General features: G+C 44.1%; 40 non-coding genes and 1 pseudogene across 40 annotated transcripts; all 41 read left to right on the forward strand.

Moving 5' to 3' along the window:
• The first annotated feature begins 311 nt into the window (after nt 1–311).
• Nucleotides 312–430, forward strand: LOC134110007 (5S ribosomal RNA). The gene has a single exon (XR_009943402.1). It is a non-coding gene; the product is annotated as a 5S ribosomal RNA (ribosomal RNA).
• A 339-nt stretch (nt 431–769) lies between these two features.
• On the forward strand, nt 770–888 carry LOC134110495 (5S ribosomal RNA). The gene has a single exon (XR_009943880.1). It is a non-coding gene; the product is annotated as a 5S ribosomal RNA (ribosomal RNA).
• A 396-nt stretch (nt 889–1,284) lies between these two features.
• LOC134110208 (5S ribosomal RNA) lies at nt 1,285–1,404 on the forward strand (annotated as a pseudogene).
• Nucleotides 1,405–1,802: 398 nt separating this feature from the next.
• Nucleotides 1,803–1,921, forward strand: LOC134110496 (5S ribosomal RNA). The gene has a single exon (XR_009943881.1). It is a non-coding gene; the product is annotated as a 5S ribosomal RNA (ribosomal RNA).
• Nucleotides 1,922–2,260: 339 nt separating this feature from the next.
• On the forward strand, nt 2,261–2,379 carry LOC134110142 (5S ribosomal RNA). The gene has a single exon (XR_009943536.1). It is a non-coding gene; the product is annotated as a 5S ribosomal RNA (ribosomal RNA).
• Nucleotides 2,380–2,723: 344 nt separating this feature from the next.
• LOC134109975 (5S ribosomal RNA) lies at nt 2,724–2,842 on the forward strand. The gene has a single exon (XR_009943370.1). It is a non-coding gene; the product is annotated as a 5S ribosomal RNA (ribosomal RNA).
• Nucleotides 2,843–3,181: 339 nt separating this feature from the next.
• LOC134110497 (5S ribosomal RNA) lies at nt 3,182–3,300 on the forward strand. Its single transcript, XR_009943882.1, has one exon. It is a non-coding gene; the product is annotated as a 5S ribosomal RNA (ribosomal RNA).
• Nucleotides 3,301–3,639: 339 nt separating this feature from the next.
• On the forward strand, nt 3,640–3,758 carry LOC134110499 (5S ribosomal RNA). Its single transcript, XR_009943884.1, has one exon. It is a non-coding gene; the product is annotated as a 5S ribosomal RNA (ribosomal RNA).
• A 394-nt stretch (nt 3,759–4,152) lies between these two features.
• On the forward strand, nt 4,153–4,271 carry LOC134110078 (5S ribosomal RNA). The gene has a single exon (XR_009943472.1). It is a non-coding gene; the product is annotated as a 5S ribosomal RNA (ribosomal RNA).
• Nucleotides 4,272–4,669: 398 nt separating this feature from the next.
• On the forward strand, nt 4,670–4,788 carry LOC134110500 (5S ribosomal RNA). The gene has a single exon (XR_009943885.1). It is a non-coding gene; the product is annotated as a 5S ribosomal RNA (ribosomal RNA).
• Nucleotides 4,789–5,127: 339 nt separating this feature from the next.
• On the forward strand, nt 5,128–5,246 carry LOC134110501 (5S ribosomal RNA). Its single transcript, XR_009943886.1, has one exon. It is a non-coding gene; the product is annotated as a 5S ribosomal RNA (ribosomal RNA).
• A 344-nt stretch (nt 5,247–5,590) lies between these two features.
• Nucleotides 5,591–5,709, forward strand: LOC134109976 (5S ribosomal RNA). Its single transcript, XR_009943371.1, has one exon. It is a non-coding gene; the product is annotated as a 5S ribosomal RNA (ribosomal RNA).
• Nucleotides 5,710–6,048: 339 nt separating this feature from the next.
• Nucleotides 6,049–6,167, forward strand: LOC134110502 (5S ribosomal RNA). The gene has a single exon (XR_009943887.1). It is a non-coding gene; the product is annotated as a 5S ribosomal RNA (ribosomal RNA).
• Nucleotides 6,168–6,506: 339 nt separating this feature from the next.
• On the forward strand, nt 6,507–6,625 carry LOC134109923 (5S ribosomal RNA). The gene has a single exon (XR_009943318.1). It is a non-coding gene; the product is annotated as a 5S ribosomal RNA (ribosomal RNA).
• Nucleotides 6,626–7,019: 394 nt separating this feature from the next.
• On the forward strand, nt 7,020–7,138 carry LOC134110079 (5S ribosomal RNA). The gene has a single exon (XR_009943473.1). It is a non-coding gene; the product is annotated as a 5S ribosomal RNA (ribosomal RNA).
• Nucleotides 7,139–7,536: 398 nt separating this feature from the next.
• Nucleotides 7,537–7,655, forward strand: LOC134110503 (5S ribosomal RNA). The gene has a single exon (XR_009943888.1). It is a non-coding gene; the product is annotated as a 5S ribosomal RNA (ribosomal RNA).
• A 339-nt stretch (nt 7,656–7,994) lies between these two features.
• On the forward strand, nt 7,995–8,113 carry LOC134110505 (5S ribosomal RNA). The gene has a single exon (XR_009943890.1). It is a non-coding gene; the product is annotated as a 5S ribosomal RNA (ribosomal RNA).
• Nucleotides 8,114–8,457: 344 nt separating this feature from the next.
• LOC134109977 (5S ribosomal RNA) lies at nt 8,458–8,576 on the forward strand. The gene has a single exon (XR_009943372.1). It is a non-coding gene; the product is annotated as a 5S ribosomal RNA (ribosomal RNA).
• A 339-nt stretch (nt 8,577–8,915) lies between these two features.
• On the forward strand, nt 8,916–9,034 carry LOC134110506 (5S ribosomal RNA). The gene has a single exon (XR_009943891.1). It is a non-coding gene; the product is annotated as a 5S ribosomal RNA (ribosomal RNA).
• Nucleotides 9,035–9,373: 339 nt separating this feature from the next.
• Nucleotides 9,374–9,492, forward strand: LOC134110507 (5S ribosomal RNA). Its single transcript, XR_009943892.1, has one exon. It is a non-coding gene; the product is annotated as a 5S ribosomal RNA (ribosomal RNA).
• A 394-nt stretch (nt 9,493–9,886) lies between these two features.
• On the forward strand, nt 9,887–10,005 carry LOC134110013 (5S ribosomal RNA). Its single transcript, XR_009943407.1, has one exon. It is a non-coding gene; the product is annotated as a 5S ribosomal RNA (ribosomal RNA).
• Nucleotides 10,006–10,403: 398 nt separating this feature from the next.
• LOC134110508 (5S ribosomal RNA) lies at nt 10,404–10,522 on the forward strand. The gene has a single exon (XR_009943893.1). It is a non-coding gene; the product is annotated as a 5S ribosomal RNA (ribosomal RNA).
• A 339-nt stretch (nt 10,523–10,861) lies between these two features.
• LOC134110509 (5S ribosomal RNA) lies at nt 10,862–10,980 on the forward strand. The gene has a single exon (XR_009943894.1). It is a non-coding gene; the product is annotated as a 5S ribosomal RNA (ribosomal RNA).
• Nucleotides 10,981–11,324: 344 nt separating this feature from the next.
• Nucleotides 11,325–11,443, forward strand: LOC134110510 (5S ribosomal RNA). The gene has a single exon (XR_009943895.1). It is a non-coding gene; the product is annotated as a 5S ribosomal RNA (ribosomal RNA).
• Nucleotides 11,444–11,782: 339 nt separating this feature from the next.
• On the forward strand, nt 11,783–11,901 carry LOC134110511 (5S ribosomal RNA). The gene has a single exon (XR_009943896.1). It is a non-coding gene; the product is annotated as a 5S ribosomal RNA (ribosomal RNA).
• Nucleotides 11,902–12,245: 344 nt separating this feature from the next.
• LOC134110512 (5S ribosomal RNA) lies at nt 12,246–12,364 on the forward strand. The gene has a single exon (XR_009943897.1). It is a non-coding gene; the product is annotated as a 5S ribosomal RNA (ribosomal RNA).
• Nucleotides 12,365–12,703: 339 nt separating this feature from the next.
• Nucleotides 12,704–12,822, forward strand: LOC134110513 (5S ribosomal RNA). The gene has a single exon (XR_009943898.1). It is a non-coding gene; the product is annotated as a 5S ribosomal RNA (ribosomal RNA).
• Nucleotides 12,823–13,166: 344 nt separating this feature from the next.
• Nucleotides 13,167–13,285, forward strand: LOC134110514 (5S ribosomal RNA). Its single transcript, XR_009943899.1, has one exon. It is a non-coding gene; the product is annotated as a 5S ribosomal RNA (ribosomal RNA).
• Nucleotides 13,286–13,624: 339 nt separating this feature from the next.
• LOC134110516 (5S ribosomal RNA) lies at nt 13,625–13,743 on the forward strand. Its single transcript, XR_009943901.1, has one exon. It is a non-coding gene; the product is annotated as a 5S ribosomal RNA (ribosomal RNA).
• A 344-nt stretch (nt 13,744–14,087) lies between these two features.
• Nucleotides 14,088–14,206, forward strand: LOC134110517 (5S ribosomal RNA). Its single transcript, XR_009943902.1, has one exon. It is a non-coding gene; the product is annotated as a 5S ribosomal RNA (ribosomal RNA).
• Nucleotides 14,207–14,545: 339 nt separating this feature from the next.
• LOC134109925 (5S ribosomal RNA) lies at nt 14,546–14,664 on the forward strand. The gene has a single exon (XR_009943320.1). It is a non-coding gene; the product is annotated as a 5S ribosomal RNA (ribosomal RNA).
• A 344-nt stretch (nt 14,665–15,008) lies between these two features.
• LOC134110518 (5S ribosomal RNA) lies at nt 15,009–15,127 on the forward strand. Its single transcript, XR_009943903.1, has one exon. It is a non-coding gene; the product is annotated as a 5S ribosomal RNA (ribosomal RNA).
• A 339-nt stretch (nt 15,128–15,466) lies between these two features.
• LOC134110519 (5S ribosomal RNA) lies at nt 15,467–15,585 on the forward strand. The gene has a single exon (XR_009943904.1). It is a non-coding gene; the product is annotated as a 5S ribosomal RNA (ribosomal RNA).
• Nucleotides 15,586–15,979: 394 nt separating this feature from the next.
• Nucleotides 15,980–16,098, forward strand: LOC134110080 (5S ribosomal RNA). Its single transcript, XR_009943474.1, has one exon. It is a non-coding gene; the product is annotated as a 5S ribosomal RNA (ribosomal RNA).
• Nucleotides 16,099–16,496: 398 nt separating this feature from the next.
• On the forward strand, nt 16,497–16,615 carry LOC134110520 (5S ribosomal RNA). Its single transcript, XR_009943905.1, has one exon. It is a non-coding gene; the product is annotated as a 5S ribosomal RNA (ribosomal RNA).
• A 394-nt stretch (nt 16,616–17,009) lies between these two features.
• On the forward strand, nt 17,010–17,128 carry LOC134109897 (5S ribosomal RNA). Its single transcript, XR_009943292.1, has one exon. It is a non-coding gene; the product is annotated as a 5S ribosomal RNA (ribosomal RNA).
• A 339-nt stretch (nt 17,129–17,467) lies between these two features.
• Nucleotides 17,468–17,586, forward strand: LOC134109807 (5S ribosomal RNA). Its single transcript, XR_009943202.1, has one exon. It is a non-coding gene; the product is annotated as a 5S ribosomal RNA (ribosomal RNA).
• A 344-nt stretch (nt 17,587–17,930) lies between these two features.
• LOC134109978 (5S ribosomal RNA) lies at nt 17,931–18,049 on the forward strand. Its single transcript, XR_009943373.1, has one exon. It is a non-coding gene; the product is annotated as a 5S ribosomal RNA (ribosomal RNA).
• A 339-nt stretch (nt 18,050–18,388) lies between these two features.
• Nucleotides 18,389–18,507, forward strand: LOC134110521 (5S ribosomal RNA). The gene has a single exon (XR_009943906.1). It is a non-coding gene; the product is annotated as a 5S ribosomal RNA (ribosomal RNA).
• A 394-nt stretch (nt 18,508–18,901) lies between these two features.
• LOC134110082 (5S ribosomal RNA) lies at nt 18,902–19,020 on the forward strand. Its single transcript, XR_009943476.1, has one exon. It is a non-coding gene; the product is annotated as a 5S ribosomal RNA (ribosomal RNA).
• A 398-nt stretch (nt 19,021–19,418) lies between these two features.
• Nucleotides 19,419–19,537, forward strand: LOC134110522 (5S ribosomal RNA). Its single transcript, XR_009943907.1, has one exon. It is a non-coding gene; the product is annotated as a 5S ribosomal RNA (ribosomal RNA).
• The last annotated feature ends 61 nt before the right edge of the window (nt 19,538–19,598 follow it).

Below are 19,598 nucleotides of genomic sequence, written 5' to 3' on the forward strand. Positions count from 1 at the left end.
CATGTTTAGTGTTGTTTTAACGTTGGATATGAAAGGCAATTAGACAATATTATCCAAAATGATTCCGTTTCATGGTTGCTAAATTAGTGTTGATCAACATTTAACAATTGGCATACTTTTGTTTGTAATTTAGCCGTTGAAATACAGGTGCTAACCCAACATGTTAGAATTGCCAGTGAAGAAAAGTAAAGTTACCTTCAGGTTTTAGAAACCTCTCTTGCCAATCCTAAGAACTGCTTCAATTTTAGAAAAAGAAACTCTTCTGATTATCTTTGACGCATTATAAAGGATTAGGAAAAAGATAAAAAGCAGCTTACGGCCATACCTCTCTGGTTCCGCCCGATCTCGTCTGATCTCAGAAGCTAAGCAGAGCAGGGCCTGGTTAGTACCTGGATGGAAGACCGCCTGGGAATCCCAGGTGCCGTAAGCTTTTTCACTTCTCTCTCTGAAAGCCGCCCAGCGCCGTAGCTTGTACACCTACACAATTGTAAAAAGTTTATCACATTGTAGAAGAGATGCAATAGGAAGAAGATGAAAGGTGGCTTACGTCCATACCATCATCAGGCCATTTGAGGTGGCGGGGACTGCAATGGCCATCCACCGATTGGCTGGGACTCCTGGGCGGGTCTTCTCTAGTCCATCCAATTTTCGCCATAGGATGTCACAGCCTTCTTTGCATACCCTTATTTAACCCACACAAAGATGCCAACGGCAGGCGTGACATAATTTTTTGACGCATTATAAAGGATTAGGAAAAAGATAAAAAGCAGCTTACGGCCATACCTCTCTGGTTCCGCCCGATCTCGTCTGATCTCGGAAGCTAAGCAGAGCAGGGCCTGGTTAGTACCTGGATGGAAGACCGCCTGGGAATCCCAGGTGCCGTAAGCTTTTTCACTTCTCTCACCGAAAGCCGCCGAGCGCCGCAGATTGTACACCTACAAATTACAAAAAGTATATCACATTGTTGAAGAGATGCATGTTTAGTGTTGTTTTAACGTTGGATATGAAAGGAAATTAGACAATATTATCCAAAATGATTCCGTTTCATGATTGCTAAATTGGTGTTGATCAACATTTTACGATTGGCATACTATTGTTTGTAATTTAGCCGTTGAAATACAGGTGCTAACCAAACATGTTAGATTTACCAGTGAAGAAAAGTAAAGTTACCTTCAGGTTTTAGGAACCTCTCTTGCCAATGCTAAGAACTGCTTCAATTTTAGAAAAAGAAACTTCTGATTATCTTTGACACGTTTTAAAGGATTAGGAAAAAGATAAAAAGCAGCTTACAGCCATACCTCTCTGGTTCCGCCCGATCTCGTCTGATCTCGGAAGCTAAGCAGAGCGGGGCCTGGTTAGTACCTGGATGGAAGACCGCCATGGGAATCCCAGGTGCCGTAAGCTTTTTCACTTCTCTCACCGAAAGCCGCCGAGCGCCGCAGATTGTACACCTACAAATTACAAAAAGTATATCACATTGTTGAAGAGATGCATGTTTAGTGTTGTTTTAACGTTGGATATGAAAGGCAATTAGACAATATTATCCAAAATGATTCCGTTTCATGGTTGCTAAATTAGTGTTGATCAACATTTAACAATTGGCATACTTTTGTTTGTAATTTAGCCGTTGAAATACAGGTGCTAACCCAACATGTTAGAATTGCCAGTGAAGAAAAGTAAAGTTACCTTCAGGTTTTAGAAACCTCTCTTGCCAATCCTAAGAACTGCTTCAATTTTAGAAAAAGAAACTCTTCTGATTATCTTTGACGCATTATAAAGGATTAGGAAAAAGATAAAAAGCAGCTTACGGCCATACCTCTCTGGTTCCGCCCGATCTCGTCTGATCTCGGAAGCTAAGCAGAGCAGGGCCTGGTTAGTACCTGGATGGAAGACCGCCTGGGAATCCCAGGTGCCGTAAGCTTTTTCACTTCTCTCTCTGAAAGCCGCCCAGCGCCGTAGCTTGTACACCTACACAATTGTAAAAAGTTTATCACATTGTAGAAGAGATGCAATAGGAAGAAGATGAAAGGTGGCTTACGTCCATACCATCGTCAGGCCATTTGAGGTGGCGGGGACTGCAATGGCCATTCACCGATTGGCTGGGACTCCTGGGCGGGTCTTCTCTAGTCCATCCAATTTTCGGCATGGGATGTCACAGCCTTCTTTGCATACCCTTATTTAACCCACACAAAGATGCCAACGGCAGGCGTGTCATAATTCATTGACGCATTATAAAGGATTAGGAAAAAGATAAAAAGCAGCTTACGGCCATACCTCTCTGGTTCCGCCCGATCTCGTCTGATCTCGGAAGCTAAGCAGAGCAGGGCCTGGTTAGTACCTGGATGGAAGACAGCCTGGGAATCCCAGGTGCCGTAAGCTTTTTCACTTCTCTCTCCGAAAGCCGCCGAGCGCCGCAGATTGTACACCTGTTTTAACGTTGGATATGAAAGGAAATTAGACAATATTATCCAAAATGATTCCGTTTCATGATTGCTAAATTAGTGTTGGTCAACATTTACGATTGGCATACTGTTGTTTGTAATTTAGCCGTTGAAATACAGGTGCTAACCCAACATGTTAGAATTGCCAGTGAAGAAAAGTAAAGTTACCTTCAGGCTTTAGGAACCTCTCTTGCCAATGCTAAGAACTGCTTCAATTTTAGAAAAAGAAACTTCTGATTATCTTTGACACGTTTTAAAGGATTAGGAAAAAGATGAAAAGCAGCTTACGTCCATACCTCTCTGGTTCCGCCCGATCTCGTCTGATCTCGGAAGCTAAGCAGAGCAGGGCCTGGTTAGTACCTGGATGGAAGACCGCCTGGGAATCCCAGGTGCCGTAAGCTTTTTCACTTCTCTCTCTGAAAGCCGCCCAGCGCCGTAGATTGTACACCTACACAATTGTAAAAAAAAATTCACATTGTAGAAGAGATGCAATAGGAAGAAGATGAAAGGTGGCTTACGTCCATACCATCGTCAGGCCATTTGAGGTGGCGGGGACTGCAATGGCCATTCACCGAATGGCTGGGACTCCTGGGCGGGTCTTCTCTAGTCCATCCAATTTTCGGCATGGGATGTCACAGCCTTCTTTGCATACCCTTATTTAACCCACACAAAGATGCCAACGGCTGGCGTGTCATAATTCGTTGACGCATTATAAAGGATTAGGAAAAAGATAAAAAGCAGCTTACGGCCATACCTCTCTGGTTCCGCCCGATCTCGTCTGATCTCGGAAGCTAAGCAGAGCAGGGCCTGGTTAGTACCTGGATGGAAGACCGCCTGGGAATCCCAGGTGCCGTAAGCTTTTTCACTTCTCTCTCCGAAAGCCGCCCACCGCCGCAGATTGTACACCTTCACAATTGTAAAAAGTATTTCACATTGTAGAAGAGATGCAATAGGAAGAAGATGAAAGGTGGCTTACGTCCATACCATCGTCAGGCCATTTGAGGTGGCGGGGACTGCAATGGCCATCCACCGATTGGCTGGGACTCCTGGGCGGGTCTTCTCTAGTCCATCCAATTTTCGCCATAGGATGTCACAGCCTTCTTTGCATACCCTTATTTAACCCACACAAAGATGCCAACGGCAGGCGTGACATAATTTTTTGACGCATTATAAAGGATTAGGAAAAAGATAAAAAGCAGCTTACGGCCATACCTCTCTGGTTCCGCCCGATCTCGTCTGATCTCGGAAGCTAAGCAGAGCAGGGCCTGGTTAGTACCTGGATGGAAGACCGCCTGGGAATCCCAGGTGCCGTAAGCTTTTTCACTTCTCTCTGAAAGCTGCAGAGCGCCGCAGATTGTACACCTACAAATTACAAAAAGTATATCACATTGTTGAAGAGATGCATGTTTAGTGTTGTTTTAACGTTGGATATGAAAGGAAATTAGACAATATTATCCAAAATGATTCCGTTTCATGATTGCTAAATTGGTGTTGATCAACATTTTACGATTGGCATACTATTGTTTGTAATTTAGCCGTTGAAATACAGGTGCTAACCAAACATGTTAGATTTACCAGTGAAGAAAAGTAAAGTTACCTTCAGGTTTTAGGAACCTCTCTTGCCAATGCTAAGAACTGCTTCAATTTTAGAAAAAGAAACTTCTGATTATCTTTGACACGTTTTAAAGGATTAGGAAAAAGATAAAAAGCAGCTTACAGCCATACCTCTCTGGTTCCGCCCGATCTCGTCTGATCTCGGAAGCTAAGCAGAGCGGGGCCTGGTTAGTACCTGGATGGAAGACCGCCTGGGAATCCCAGGTGCCGTAAGCTTTTTCACTTCTCTCACCGAAAGCCGCCGAGCGCCGCAGATTGTACACCTACAAATTACAAAAAGTATATCACATTGTTGAAGAGATGCATGTTTAGTGTTGTTTTAACGTTGGATATGAAAGGCAATTAGACAATATTATCCAAAATGATTCCGTTTCATGGTTGCTAAATTAGTGTTGATCAACATTTAACAATTGGCATACTTTTGTTTGTAATTTAGCCGTTGAAATACAGGTGCTAACCCAACATGTTAGAATTGCCAGTGAAGAAAAGTAAAGTTACCTTCAGGTTTTAGAAACCTCTCTTGCCAATCCTAAGAACTGCTACAATTTTAGAAAAAGAAACTCTTCTGATTATCTTTGACGCATTATAAAGGATTAGGAAAAAGATAAAAAGCAGCTTACGGCCATACCTCTCTGGTTCCGCCCGATCTCGTCTGATCTCGGAAGCTAAGCAGAGCAGGGCCTGGTTAGTACCTGGATGGAAGACCGCCTGGGAATCCCAGGTGCCGTAAGCTTTTTCACTTCTCTCTCTGACAGCCGCCCAGCGCCGTAGCTTGTACACCTACACAATTGTAAAAAGTTTATCACATTGTAGAAGAGATGCAATAGGAAGAAGATGAAAGGTGGCTTACGTCCATACCATCGTCAGGCCATTTGAGGTGGCGGGGACTGCAATGGCCATTCACCGATTGGCTGGGACTCCTGGGCGGGTCTTCTCTAGTCCATCCAATTTTCGGCATGGGATGTCACAGCCTTCTTTGCATACCCTTATTTAACCCACACAAAGATGCCAACGGCAGGCGTGTCATAATTCATTGACGCATTATAAAGGATTAGGAAAAAGATAAAAAGCAGCTTACGGCCATACCTCTCTGGTTCCGCCCGATCTCGTCTGATCTCGGAAGCTAAGCAGAGCAGGGCCTGGTTAGTACCTGGATGGAAGACCGCCTGGGAATCCCAGGTGCCGTAAGCTTTTTCACTTCTCTCTCCGAAAGCCGCCGAGCGCCGCAGATTGTACACCTGTTTTAACGTTGGATATGAAAGGAAATTAGACAATATTATCCAAAATGATTCCGTTTCATGATTGCTAAATTAGTGTTGGTCAACATTTACGATTGGCATACTGTTGTTTGTAATTTAGCCGTTGAAATACAGGTGCTAACCCAACATGTTAGAATTGCCAGTGAAGAAAAGTAAAGTTACCTTCAGGCTTTAGGAACCTCTCTTGCCAATGCTAAGAACTGCTTCAATTTTAGAAAAAGAAACTTCTGATTATCTTTGACACGTTTTAAAGGATTAGGAAAAAGATGAAAAGCAGCTTACGTCCATACCTCTCTGGTTCCGCCCGATCTCGTCTGATCTCGGAAGCTAAGCAGAGCAGGGCCTGGTTAGTACCTGGATGGAAGACCGCCTGGGAATCCCAGGTGCCGTAAGCTTTTTCACTTCTCTCTCTGAAAGCCGCCCAGCGCCGTAGATTGTACACCTACACAATTGTAAAAAAAAATTCACATTGTAGAAGAGATGCAATAGGAAGAAGATGAAAGGTGGCTTACGTCCATACCATCGTCAGGCCATTTGAGGTGGCGGGGACTGCAATGGCCATTCACCGAATGGCTGGGACTCCTGGGCGGGTCTTCTCTAGTCCATCCAATTTTCGGCATGGGATGTCACAGCCTTCTTTGCATACCCTTATTTAACCCACACAAAGATGCCAACGGCTGGCGTGTCATAATTCATTGACGCATTATAAAGGATTAGGAAAAAGATAAAAAGCAGCTTACGGCCATACCTCTCTGGTTCCGCCCGATCTCGTCTGATCTCGGAAGCTAAGCAGAGCAGGGCCTGGTTAGTACCTGGATGGAAGACCGCCTGGGAATCCCAGGTGCCGTAAGCTTTTTCACTTCTCTCTCCGAAAGCCGCCCACCGCCGCAGATTGTACACCTTCACAATTGTAAAAAGTATTTCACATTGTAGAAGAGATGCAATAGGAAGAAGATGAAAGGTGGCTTACGTCCATACCATCGTCAGGCCATTTGAGGTGGCGGGGACTGCAATGGCCATCCACCGATTGGCTGGGACTCCTGGGCGGGTCTTCTCTAGTCCATCCAATTTTCGCCATAGGATGTCACAGCCTTCTTTGCATACCCTTATTTAACCCACACAAAGATGCCAACGGCAGGCGTGACATAATTTTTTGACGCATTATAAAGGATTAGGAAAAAGATAAAAAGCAGCTTACGGCCATACCTCTCTGGTTCCGCCCGATCTCGTCTGATCTCGGAAGCTAAGCAGAGCAGGGCCTGGTTAGTACCTGGATGGAAGACTGCCTGGGAATCCCAGGTGCCGTAAGCTTTTTCACTTCTCTCTGAAAGCTGCAGAGCGCCGCAGATTGTACACCTACAAATTACAAAAAGTATATCACATTGTTGAAGAGATGCATGTTTAGTGTTGTTTTAACGTTGGATATGAAAGGAAATTAGACAATATTATCCAAAATGATTCCGTTTCATGATTGCTAAATTGGTGTTGATCAACATTTTACGATTGGCATACTATTGTTTGTAATTTAGCCGTTGAAATACAGGTGCTAACCAAACATGTTAGATTTACCAGTGAAGAAAAGTAAAGTTACCTTCAGGTTTTAGGAACCTCTCTTGCCAATGCTAAGAACTGCTTCAATTTTAGAAAAAGAAACTTCTGATTATCTTTGACACGTTTTAAAGGATTAGGAAAAAGATAAAAAGCAGCTTACAGCCATACCTCTCTGGTTCCGCCCGATCTCGTCTGATCTCGGAAGCTAAGCAGAGCGGGGCCTGGTTAGTACCTGGATGGAAGACCGCCTGGGAATCCCAGGTGCCGTAAGCTTTTTCACTTCTCTCACCGAAAGCCGCCGAGCGCCGCAGATTGTACACCTACAAATTACAAAAAGTATATCACATTGTTGAAGAGATGCATGTTTAGTGTTGTTTTAACGTTGGATATGAAAGGCAATTAGACAATATTATCCAAAATGATTCCGTTTCATGGTTGCTAAATTAGTGTTGATCAACATTTAACAATTGGCATACTTTTGTTTGTAATTTAGCCGTTGAAATACAGGTGCTAACCCAACATGTTAGAATTGCCAGTGAAGAAAAGTAAAGTTACCTTCAGGTTTTAGAAACCTCTCTTGCCAATCCTAAGAACTGCTTCAATTTTAGAAAAAGAAACTCTTCTGATTATCTTTGACGCATTATAAAGGATTAGGAAAAAGATAAAAAGCAGCTTACGGCCATACCTCTCTGGTTCCGCCCGATCTCGTCTGATCTCGGAAGCTAAGCAGAGCAGGGCCTGGTTAGTACCTGGATGGAAGACCGCCTGGGAATCCCAGGTGCCGTAAGCTTTTTCACTTCTCTCTCTGAAAGCCGCCCAGCGCCGTAGCTTGTACACCTACACAATTGTAAAAAGTTTATCACATTGTAGAAGAGATGCAATAGGAAGAAGATGAAAGGTGGCTTACGTCCATACCATCGTCAGGCCATTTGAGGTGGCGGGGACTGCAATGGCCATTCACCGATTGGCTGGGACTCCTGGGCGGGTCTTCTCTAGTCCATCCAATTTTCGGCATGGGATGTCACAGCCTTCTTTGCATACCCTTATTTAACCCACACAAAGATGCCAACGGCAGGCGTGTCATAATTCATTGACGCATTATAAAGGATTAGGAAAAAGATAAAAAGCAGCTTACGGCCATACCTCTCTGGTTCCGCCCGATCTCGTCTGATCTCGGAAGCTAAGCAGAGCAGGGCCTGGTTAGTACCTGGATGGAAGACCGCCTGGGAATCCCAGGTGCCGTAAGCTTTTTCACTTCTCTCTCCGAAAGCCGCCGAGCGCCGCAGATTGTACACCTGTTTTAACGTTGGATATGAAAGGAAATTAGACAATATTATCCAAAATGATTCCGTTTCATGATTGCTAAATTAGTGTTGGTCAACATTTACGATTGGCATACTGTTGTTTGTAATTTAGCGGTTGAAATACAGGTGCTAACCCAACATGTTAGAATTGCCAGTGAAGAAAAGTAAAGTTACCTTCAGGCTTTAGGAACCTCTCTTGCCAATGCTAAGAACTGCTTCAATTTTAGAAAAAGAAACTTCTGATTATCTTTGACACGTTTTAAAGGATTAGGAAAAAGATGAAAAGCAGCTTACGTCCATACCTCTCTGGTTCCGCCCGATCTCGTCTGATCTCGGAAGCTAAGCAGAGCAGGGCCTGGTTAGTACCTGGATGGAAGACCGCCTGGGAATCCCAGGTGCCGTAAGCTTTTTCACTTCTCTCTATGAAAGCCGCCCAGCGCCGTAGATTGTACACCTACACAATTGTAAAAAAAAATTCACATTGTAGAAGAGATGCAATAGGAAGAAGATGAAAGGTGGCTTACGTCCATACCATCGTCAGGCCATTTGAGGTGGCGGGGACTGCAATGGCCATTCACCGAATGGCTGGGACTCCTGGGCGGGTCTTCTCTAGTCCATCCAATTTTCGGCATGGGATGTCACAGCCTTCTTTGCATACCCTTATTTAACCCACACAAAGATGCCAACGGCTGGCGTGTCATAATTCATTGACGCATTATAAAGGATTAGGAAAAAGATAAAAAGCAGCTTACGGCCATACCTCTCTGGTTCCGCCCGATCTCGTCTGATCTCGGAAGCTAAGCAGAGCAGGGCCTGGTTAGTACCTGGATGGAAGACCGCCTGGGAATCCCAGGTGCCGTAAGCTTTTTCACTTCTCTCTCCGAAAGCCGCCCACCGCCGCAGATTGTACACCTTCACAATTGTAAAAAGTATTTCACATTGTAGAAGAGATGCAATAGGAAGAAGATGAAAGGTGGCTTACGTCCATACCATCGTCAGGCCATTTGAGGTGGCGGGGACTGCAATGGCCATCCACCGATTGGCTGGGACTCCTGGGCGGGTCTTCTCTAGTCCATCCAATTTTCGCCATAGGATGTCACAGCCTTCTTTGCATACCCTTATTTAACCCACACAAAGATGCCAACGGCAGGCGTGACATAATTTTTTGACGCATTATAAAGGATTAGGAAAAAGATAAAAAGCAGCTTACGGCCATACCTCTCTGGTTCCGCCCGATCTCGTCTGATCTCGGAAGCTAAGCAGAGCAGGGCCTGGTTAGTACCTGGATGGAAGACCGCCTGGGAATCCCAGGTGCCGTAAGCTTTTTCACTTCTCTCTGAAAGCTGCAGAGCGCCGCAGATTGTACACCTACAAATTACAAAAAGTATATCACATTGTTGAAGAGATGCATGTTTAGTGTTGTTTTAACGTTGGATATGAAAGGAAATTAGACAATATTATCCAAAATGATTCCGTTTCATGATTGCTAAATTGGTGTTGATCAACATTTTACGATTGGCATACTATTGTTTGTAATTTAGCCGTTGAAATACAGGTGCTAACCAAACATGTTAGATTTACCAGTGAAGAAAAGTAAAGTTACCTTCAGGTTTTAGGAACCTCTCTTGCCAATGCTAAGAACTGCTTCAATTTTAGAAAAAGAAACTTCTGATTATCTTTGACACGTTTTAAAGGATTAGGAAAAAGATAAAAAGCAGCTTACAGCCATACCTCTCTGGTTCCGCCCGATCTCGTCTGATCTCGGAAGCTAAGCAGAGCAGGGCCTGGTTAGTACCTGGATGGAAGACCGCCTGGGAATCCCAGGTGCCGTAAGCTTTTTCACTTCTCTCACCGAAAGCCGCCGAGCGCCGCAGATTGTACACCTACAAATTACAAAAAGTATATCACATTGTTGAAGAGATGCATGTTTAGTGTTGTTTTAACGTTGGATATGAAAGGCAATTAGACAATATTATCCAAAATGATTCCGTTTCATGGTTGCTAAATTAGTGTTGATCAACATTTAACAATTGGCATACTTTTGTTTGTAATTTAGCCGTTGAAATACAGGTGCTAACCCAACATGTTAGAATTGCCAGTGAAGAAAAGTAAAGTTACCTTCAGGTTTTAGAAACCTCTCTTGCCAATCCTAAGAACTGCTTCAATTTTAGAAAAAGAAACTCTTCTGATTATCTTTGACGCATTATAAAGGATTAGGAAAAAGATAAAAAGCAGCTTACGGCCATACCTCTCTGGTTCCGCCCGATCTCGTCTGATCTCGGAAGCTAAGCAGAGCAGGGCCTGGTTAGTACCTGGATGGAAGACCGCCTGGGAATCCCAGGTGCCGTAAGCTTTTTCACTTCTCTCTCTGAAAGCCGCCCAGCGCCGTAGCTTGTACACCTACACAATTGTAAAAAGTTTATCACATTGTAGAAGAGATGCAATAGGAAGAAGATGAAAGGTGGCTTACGTCCATACCATCGTCAGGCCATTTGAGGTGGCGGGGACTGCAATGGCCATTCACCGATTGGCTGGGACTCCTGGGCGGGTCTTCTCTAGTCCATCCAATTTTCGGCATGGGATGTCACAGCCTTCTTTGCATACCCTTATTTAACCCACACAAAGATGCCAACGGCAGGCGTGTCATAATTCATTGACGCATTATAAAGGATTAGGAAAAAGATAAAAAGCAGCTTACGGCCATACCTCTCTGGTTCCGCCCGATCTCGTCTGATCTCGGAAGCTAAGCAGAGCAGGGCCTGGTTAGTACCTGGATGGAAGACCGCCTGGGAATCCCAGGTGCCGTAAGCTTTTTCACTTCTCTCTCCGAAAGCCGCCGAGCGCCGCAGATTGTACACCTGTTTTAACGTTGGATATGAAAGGAAATTAGACAATATTATCCAAAATGATTCCGTTTCATGATTGCTAAATTAGTGTTGGTCAACATTTACCATTGGCATACTGTTGTTTGTAATTTAGCCGTTGAAATACAGGTGCTAACCCAACATGTTAGAATTGCCAGTGAAGAAAAGTAAAGTTACCTTCAGGCTTTAGGAACCTCTCTTGCCAATGCTAAGAACTGCTTCAATTTTAGAAAAAGAAACTTCTGATTATCTTTGACACGTTTTAAAGGATTAGGAAAAAGATGAAAAGCAGCTTACGGCCATACCTCTCTGGTTCCGCCCGATCTCGTCTGATCTCGGAAGCTAAGCAGAGCAGGGCCTGGTTAGTACCTGGATGGAAGACCGCCTGGGAATCCCAGGTGCCGTAAGCTTTTTAACTTCTCTCTCTGAAAGCCGCCCAGCGCCGTAGATTGTACACCTACACAATTGTAAAAAAAAATTCACATTGTAGAAGAGATGCAATAGGAAGAAGATGAAAGGTGGCTTACGTCCATACCATCGTCAGGCCATTTGAGGTGGCGGGGACTGCAATGGCCATTCACCGATTGGCTGGGACTCCTGGGCGGGTCTTCTCTAGTCCATCCAATTTTCGGCATGGGATGTCACAGCCTTCTTTGCATACCCTTATTTAACCCACACAAAGATGCCAACGGCAGGCGTGTCATAATTCATTGACGCATTATAAAGGATTAGGAAAAAGATAAAAAGCAGCTTACGGCCATACCTCTCTGGTTCCGCCCGATCTCGTCTGATCTCGGAAGCTAAGCAGAGCAGGGCCTGGTTAGTACCTGGATGGAAGACCGCCTGGGAATCCCAGGTGCCGTAAGCTTTTTCACTTCTCTCTCCGAAAGCCGCCGAGCGCCGCAGATTGTACACCTGTTTTAACGTTGGATATGAAAGGAAATTAGACAATATTATCCAAAATGATTCCGTTTCATGATTGCTAAATTAGTGTTGGTCAACATTTACCATTGGCATACTGTTGTTTGTAATTTAGCCGTTGAAATACAGGTGCTAACCCAACATGTTAGAATTGCCAGTGAAGAAAAGTAAAGTTACCTTCAGGCTTTAGGAACCTCTCTTGCCAATGCTAAGAACTGCTTCAATTTTAGAAAAAGAAACTTCTGATTATCTTTGACACGTTTTAAAGGATTAGGAAAAAGATGAAAAGCAGCTTACGGCCATACCTCTCTGGTTCCGCCCGATCTCGTCTGATCTCGGAAGCTAAGCAGAGCAGGGCCTGGTTAGTACCTGGATGGAAGACCGCCTGGGAATCCCAGGTGCCGTAAGCTTTTTAACTTCTCTCTCTGAAAGCCGCCCAGCGCCGTAGATTGTACACCTACACAATTGTAAAAAAAAATTCACATTGTAGAAGAGATGCAATAGGAAGAAGATGAAAGGTGGCTTACGTCCATACCATCGTCAGGCCATTTGAGGTGGCGGGGACTGCAATGGCCATTCACCGATTGGCTGGGACTCCTGGGCGGGTCTTCTCTAGTCCATCCAATTTTCGGCATGGGATGTCACAGCCTTCTTTGCATACCCTTATTTAACCCACACAAAGATGCCAACGGCAGGCGTGTCATAATTCATTGACGCATTATAAAGGATTAGGAAAAAGATAAAAAGCAGCTTACGGCCATACCTCTCTGGTTCCGCCCGATCTCGTCTGATCTCGGAAGCTAAGCAGAGCAGGGCCTGGTTAGTACCTGGATGGAAGACCGCCTGGGAATCCCAGGTGCCGTAAGCTTTTTCACTTCTCTCTCCGAAAGCCGCCGAGCGCCGCAGATTGTACACCTGTTTTAACGTTGGATATGAAAGGAAATTAGACAATATTATCCAAAATGATTCCGTTTCATGATTGCTAAATTAGTGTTGGTCAACATTTACCATTGGCATACTGTTGTTTGTAATTTAGCCGTTGAAATACAGGTGCTAACCCAACATGTTAGAATTGCCAGTGAAGAAAAGTAAAGTTACCTTCAGGCTTTAGGAACCTCTCTTGCCAATGCTAAGAACTGCTTCAATTTTAGAAAAAGAAACTTCTGATTATCTTTGACACGTTTTAAAGGATTAGGAAAAAGATGAAAAGCAGCTTACGGCCATACCTCTCTGGTTCCGCCCGATCTCGTCTGATCTCGGAAGCTAAGCAGAGCAGGGCCTGGTTAGTACCTGGATGGAAGACCGCCTGGGAATCCCAGGTGCCGTAAGCTTTTTAACTTCTCTCTCTGAAAGCCGCCCAGCGCCGTAGATTGTACACCTACACAATTGTAAAAAAAAATTCACATTGTAGAAGAGATGCAATAGGAAGAAGATGAAAGGTGGCTTACGTCCATACCATCGTCAGGCCATTTGAGGTGGCGGGGACTGCAATGGCCATTCACCGATTGGCTGGGACTCCTGGGCGGGTCTTCTCTAGTCCATCCAATTTTCGGCATGGGATGTCACAGCCTTCTTTGCATACCCTTATTTAACCCACACAAAGATGCCAACGGCAGGCGTGTCATAATTCATTGACGCATTATAAAGGATTAGGAAAAAGATAAAAAGCAGCTTACGGCCATACCTCTCTGGTTCCGCCCGATCTCGTCTGATCTCGGAAGCTAAGCAGAGCAGGGCCTGGTTAGTACCTGGATGGAAGACCGCCTGGGAATCCCAGGTGCCGTAAGCTTTTTCACTTCTCTCTCCGAAAGCCGCCGAGCGCCGCAGATTGTACACCTGTTTTAACGTTGGATATGAAAGGAAATTAGACAATATTATCCAAAATGATTCCGTTTCATGATTGCTAAATTAGTGTTGGTCAACATTTACCATTGGCATACTGTTGTTTGTAATTTAGCCGTTGAAATACAGGTGCTAACCCAACATGTTAGAATTGCCAGTGAAGAAAAGTAAAGTTACCTTCAGGCTTTAGGAACCTCTCTTGCCAATGCTAAGAACTGCTTCAATTTTAGAAAAAGAAACTTCTGATTATCTTTGACACGTTTTAAAGGATTAGGAAAAAGATGAAAAGCAGCTTACGGCCATACCTCTCTGGTTCCGCCCGATCTCGTCTGATCTCGGAAGCTAAGCAGAGCAGGGCCTGGTTAGTACCTGGATGGAAGACCGCCTGGGAATCCCAGGTGCCGTAAGCTTTTTAACTTCTCTCTCTGAAAGCCGCCCAGCGCCGTAGATTGTACACCTACACAATTGTAAAAAAAAATTCACATTGTAGAAGAGATGCAATAGGAAGAAGATGAAAGGTGGCTTACGTCCATACCATCGTCAGGCCATTTGAGGTGGCGGGGACTGCAATGGCCATTCACCGATTGGCTGGGACTCCTGGGCGGGTCTTCTCTAGTCCATCCAATTTTCGGCATGGGATGTCACAGCCTTCTTTGCATACCCTTATTTAACCCACACAAAGATGCCAACGGCAGGCGTGTCATAATTCATTGACGCATTATAAAGGATTAGGAAAAAGATAAAAAGCAGCTTACGGCCATACCTCTCTGGTTCCGCCCGATCTCGTCTGATCTCGGAAGCTAAGCAGAGCAGGGCCTGGTTAGTACCTGGATGGAAGACTGCCTGGGAATCCCAGGTGCCGTAAGCTTTTTCACTTCTCTCTCCGAAAGCCGCCGAGCGCCGCAGATTGTACACCTGTTTTAACGTTGGATATGAAAGGAAATTAGACAATATTATCCAAAATGATTCCGTTTCATGATTGCTAAATTAGTGTTGGTCAACATTTACGATTGGCATACTGTTGTTTGTAATTTAGCCGTTGAAATACAGGTGCTAACCCAACATGTTAGAATTGCCAGTGAAGAAAAGTAAAGTTACCTTCAGGCTTTAGGAACCTCTCTTGCCAATGCTAAGAACTGCTTCAATTTTAGAAAAAGAAACTTCTGATTATCTTTGACACGTTTTAAAGGATTAGGAAAAAGATGAAAAGCAGCTTACGGCCATACCTCTCTGGTTCCGCCCGATCTCGTCTGATCTCGGAAGCTAAGCAGAGCAGGGCCTGGTTAGTACCTGGATGGAAGACCGCCTGGGAATCCCAGGTGCCGTAAGCTTTTTAACTTCTCTCTCTGAAAGCCGCCCAGCGCCGTAGATTGTACACCTACACAATTGTAAAAAAAAATTCACATTGTAGAAGAGATGCAATAGGAAGAAGATGAAAGGTGGCTTACGTCCATACCATCGTCAGGCCATTTGAGGTGGCGGGGACTGCAATGGCCATTCACCGATTGGCTGGGACTCCTGGGCGGGTCTTCTCTAGTCCATCCAATTTTCGGCATGGGATGTCACAGCCTTCTTTGCATACCCTTATTTAACCCACACAAAGATGCCAACGGCTGGCGTGTCATAATTCATTGACGCATTATAAAGGATTAGGAAAAAGATAAAAAGCAGCTTACGGCCATACCTCTCTGGTTCCGCCCGATCTCGTCTGATCTCGGAAGCTAAGCAGAGCAGGGCCTGGTTAGTACCTGGATGGAAGACCGCCTGGGAATCCCAGGTGCCGTAAGCTTTTTCACTTCTCTCTGAAAGCTGCAGAGCGCCGCAGATTGTACACCTACAAATTACAAAAAGTATATCACATTGTTGAAGAGATGCATGTTTAGTGTTGTTTTAACGTTGGATATGAAAGGAAATTAGACAATATTATCCAAAATGATTCCGTTTCATGATTGCTAAATTGGTGTTGATCAACATTTTACGATTGGCATACTATTGTTTGTAATTTAGCCGTTGAAATACAGGTGCTAACCAAACATGTTAGATTTACCAGTGAAGAAAAGTAAAGTTACCTTCAGGTTTTAGGAACCTCTCTTGCCAATGCTAAGAACTGCTTCAATTTTAGAAAAAGAAACTTCTGATTATCTTTGACACGTTTTAAAGGATTAGGAAAAAGATAAAAAGCAGCTTACAGCCATACCTCTCTGGTTCCGCCCGATCTCGTCTGATCTCGGAAGCTAAGCAGAGCGGGGCCTGGTTAGTACCTGGATGGAAGACCGCCTGGGAATCCCAGGTGCCGTAAGCTTTTTCACTTCTCTCACCGAAAGCCGCCGAGCGCCGCAGATTGTTCACCTACAAATTACAAAAAGTATATCACATTGTTGAAGAGATGCATGTTTAGTGTTGTTTTAACGTTGGATATGAAAGGCAATTAGACAATATTATCCAAAATGATTCCGTTTCATGGTTGCTAAATTAGTGTTGATCAACATTTAACAATTGGCATACTTTTGTTTGTAATTTAGCCGTTGAAATACAGGTGCTAACCCAACATGTTAGAATTGCCAGTGAAGAAAAGTAAAGTTACCTTCAGGTTTTAGAAACCTCTCTTGCCAATCCTAAGAACTGCTTCAATTTTAGAAAAAGAAACTCTTCTGATTATCTTTGACGCATTATAAAGGATTAGGAAAAAGATAAAAAGCAGCTTACGGCCATACCTCTCTGGTTCCGCCCGATCTCGTCTGATCTCGGAAGCTAAGCAGAGCAGGGCCTGGTTAGTACCTGGATGGAAGACCGCCTGGGAATCCCAGGTGCCGTAAGCTTTTTCACTTCTCTCTGAAAGCTGCAGAGCGCCGCAGATTGTACACCTACAAATTACAAAAAGTATATCACATTGTTGAAGAGATGCATGTTTATTGTTGTTTTAACGTTGGATATGAAAGGCATTTAGACAATATTATCAAACATGATTCCGTTTCATGGTTGCTAAATTAGTGTTGATCAACATTTAACAATTGGCATACTTTTGTTTGTAATTTAGCCGTTGAAATACAGGTGCTAACCAAACATGTTAGATTTACCAAAGAAGAAAAGTAAAGTTCCCTTTAGGTTTTAGGAACCTCTCTTGCCAATGCTAAGAACTGCTTCAATTTTAGAAAAAGAAACTTCTGATTATCTTTGACACGTTTTAAAGGATTAGGAAAAAGATGAAAAGCAGCTTACGGCCATACCTCTCTGGTTCCGCCCGATCTCGTCTGATCTCGGAAGCTAAGCAGAGCAGGGCCTGGTTAGTACCTGAATGGAAGACCGCCTGGGAATCCCAGGTGCCGTAAGCTTTTTCACTTCTCTCTCTGAAAGCCGCCCAGCGCCGTAGCTTGTACACCTACACAATTGTAAAAAGTTGATCACATTGTAGAAGAGATGCAATAGGAAGAAGATGAAAGGTGGCTTACGTCCATACCATCGTCAGGCCATTTGAGGTGGCGGGGACTGCAATGGCCATCCACCGATTGGCTGGGACTCCTGGGCGGGTCTTCTCTAGTCCATCCAATTTTCGCCATAGGATGTCACAGCCTTCTTTGCATACCCTTATTTAACCCACACAAAGATGCCAACGGCAGGCGTGACATAATTTTTTGACGCATTATAAAGGATTAGGAAAAAGATAAAAAGCAGCTTACGGCCATACCTCTCTGCTTCCGCCCGATCTCGTCTGATCTCGGAAGCTAAGCAGAGCAGGGCCTGGTTAGTACCTGGATGGAAGACCGCCTGGGAATCCCAGGTGCCGTAAGCTTTTTCACTTCTCTCTCCGAAAGCCGCCGAGCGCCGCAGATTGTACACCTGTTTTAACGTTGGATATGAAAGGAAATTAGACAATATTATCCAAAATGATTCCGTTTCATGATTGCTAAATTAGTGTTGGTCAACATTTACCATTGGCATACTGTTGTTTGTAATTTAGCCGTTGAAATACAGGTGCTAACCCAACATGTTAGAATTGCCAGTGAAGAAAAGTAAAGTTACCTTCAGGCTTTAGGAACCTCTCTTGCCAATGCTAAGAACTGCTTCAATTTTAGAAAAAGAAACTTCTGATTATCTTTGACACGTTTTAAAGGATTAGGAAAAAGATGAAAAGCAGCTTACGTCCATACCTCTCTGGTTCCGCCCGATCTCGTCTGATCTCGGAAGCTAAGCAGAGCAGGGCCTGGTTAGTACCTGGATGGAAGACCGCCTGGGAATCCCAGGTGCCGTAAGCTTTTTCACTTCTCTCTCCGAAAGCCGCCCACCGCCGCAGATTGTACACCTTCACAATTGTAAAAAGTATTTCACATTGTAGAAGAGATGCAATAGGAAGAAGATGAAAGGTGGCTTACGTCCATACCATCGTCAGGCCATTTGAGGTGGCGGGGACTGCAATGGCCATCCACCGATTGGCTGGGACTCCTGGGCGGGTCTTCTCTAGTCCATCCAATTTTCGCCATAGGATGTCACAGCCTTCTTTGCATACCCTTATTTAACCCACACAAAGATGCCAACGGCAGGCGTGTCATAATTCATTGACGCATTATAAAGGATTAGGAAAAAGATAAAAAGCAGCTTACGGCCATACCTCTCTGGTTCCGCCCGATCTCGTCTGATCTCGGAAGCTAAGCAGAGCAGGGCCTGGTTAGTACCTGGATGGAAGACCGCCTGGGAATCCCAGGTGCCGTAAGCTTTTTCACTTCTCTCTGAAAGCTGCAGAGCGCCGCAGATTGTACACCTACAAATTACAAAAAGTATATCACATTGTTGAAGAGATGCATGTTTAGTGTTGTTTTAACGTTGGATATGAAAGGAAATTAGACAATATTATCCAAAATGATTCCGTTTCATGATTGCTAAATTGGTGTTGATCAACATTTTACGATTGGCATACTATTGTTTGTAATTTAGCCGTTGAAATACAGGTGCTAACCAAACATGTTAGATTTACCAGTGAAGAAAAGTAAAGTTACCTTCAGGTTTTAGGAACCTCTCTTGCCAATGCTAAGAACTGCTTCAATTTTAGAAAAAGAAACTTCTGATTATCTTTGACACGTTTTAAAGGATTAGGAAAAAGATAAAAAGCAGCTTACAGCCATACCTCTCTGGTTCCGCCCGATCTCGTCTGATCTCGGAAGCTAAGCAGAGCGGGGCCTGGTTAGTACCTGGATGGAAGACCGCCTGGGAATCCCAGGTGCCGTAAGCTTTTTCACTTCTCTCACCGAAAGCCGCCGAGCGCCGCAGATTGTTCACCTACAAATTACAAAAAGTATATCACATTGTTGAAGAGATGCATGTTTAGTGTTGTTTTAACGTTGGATATGAAAGGCAATTAGACAATATTATCCAAAATGATTCCGTTTCATGGTTGCTAAATTAGTGTTGATCAACATTTAACAATTGGCATACTTTTGTTTGTAATTTAGCCGTTGAAATACAGGTGCTAACCCAACATGTTAGAATTGCCAGTGAAGAAAAGTAAAGTTACCTTCAGGTTTTAGAAACCTCTCTTGCCAATCCTAAGAACTGCTTCAATTTTAGAAAAAGAAACTCTTCTGATTATCTTTGACGCATTATAAAGGATTAGGAAAAAGATAAAAAGCAGCTTACGGCCATACCTCTCTGGTTCCGCCCGATCTCGTCTGATCTCGGAAGCTAAGCAGAGCAGGGCCTGGTTAGTACCTGGATGGAAGACCGCCTGGGAATCCCAGGTGCCGTAAGCTTTTTCACTTCTCTCTCTGAAAGCCGCCCAGCGCCGTAGCTTGTACACCTACACAATTGTAA

The sequence above is a fragment of the Pungitius pungitius genome, unplaced genomic scaffold (assembly GCF_949316345.1).
Source record: "Pungitius pungitius unplaced genomic scaffold, fPunPun2.1 scaffold_37, whole genome shotgun sequence".
NCBI lineage: Eukaryota > Metazoa > Chordata > Actinopteri > Perciformes > Gasterosteidae > Pungitius > Pungitius pungitius.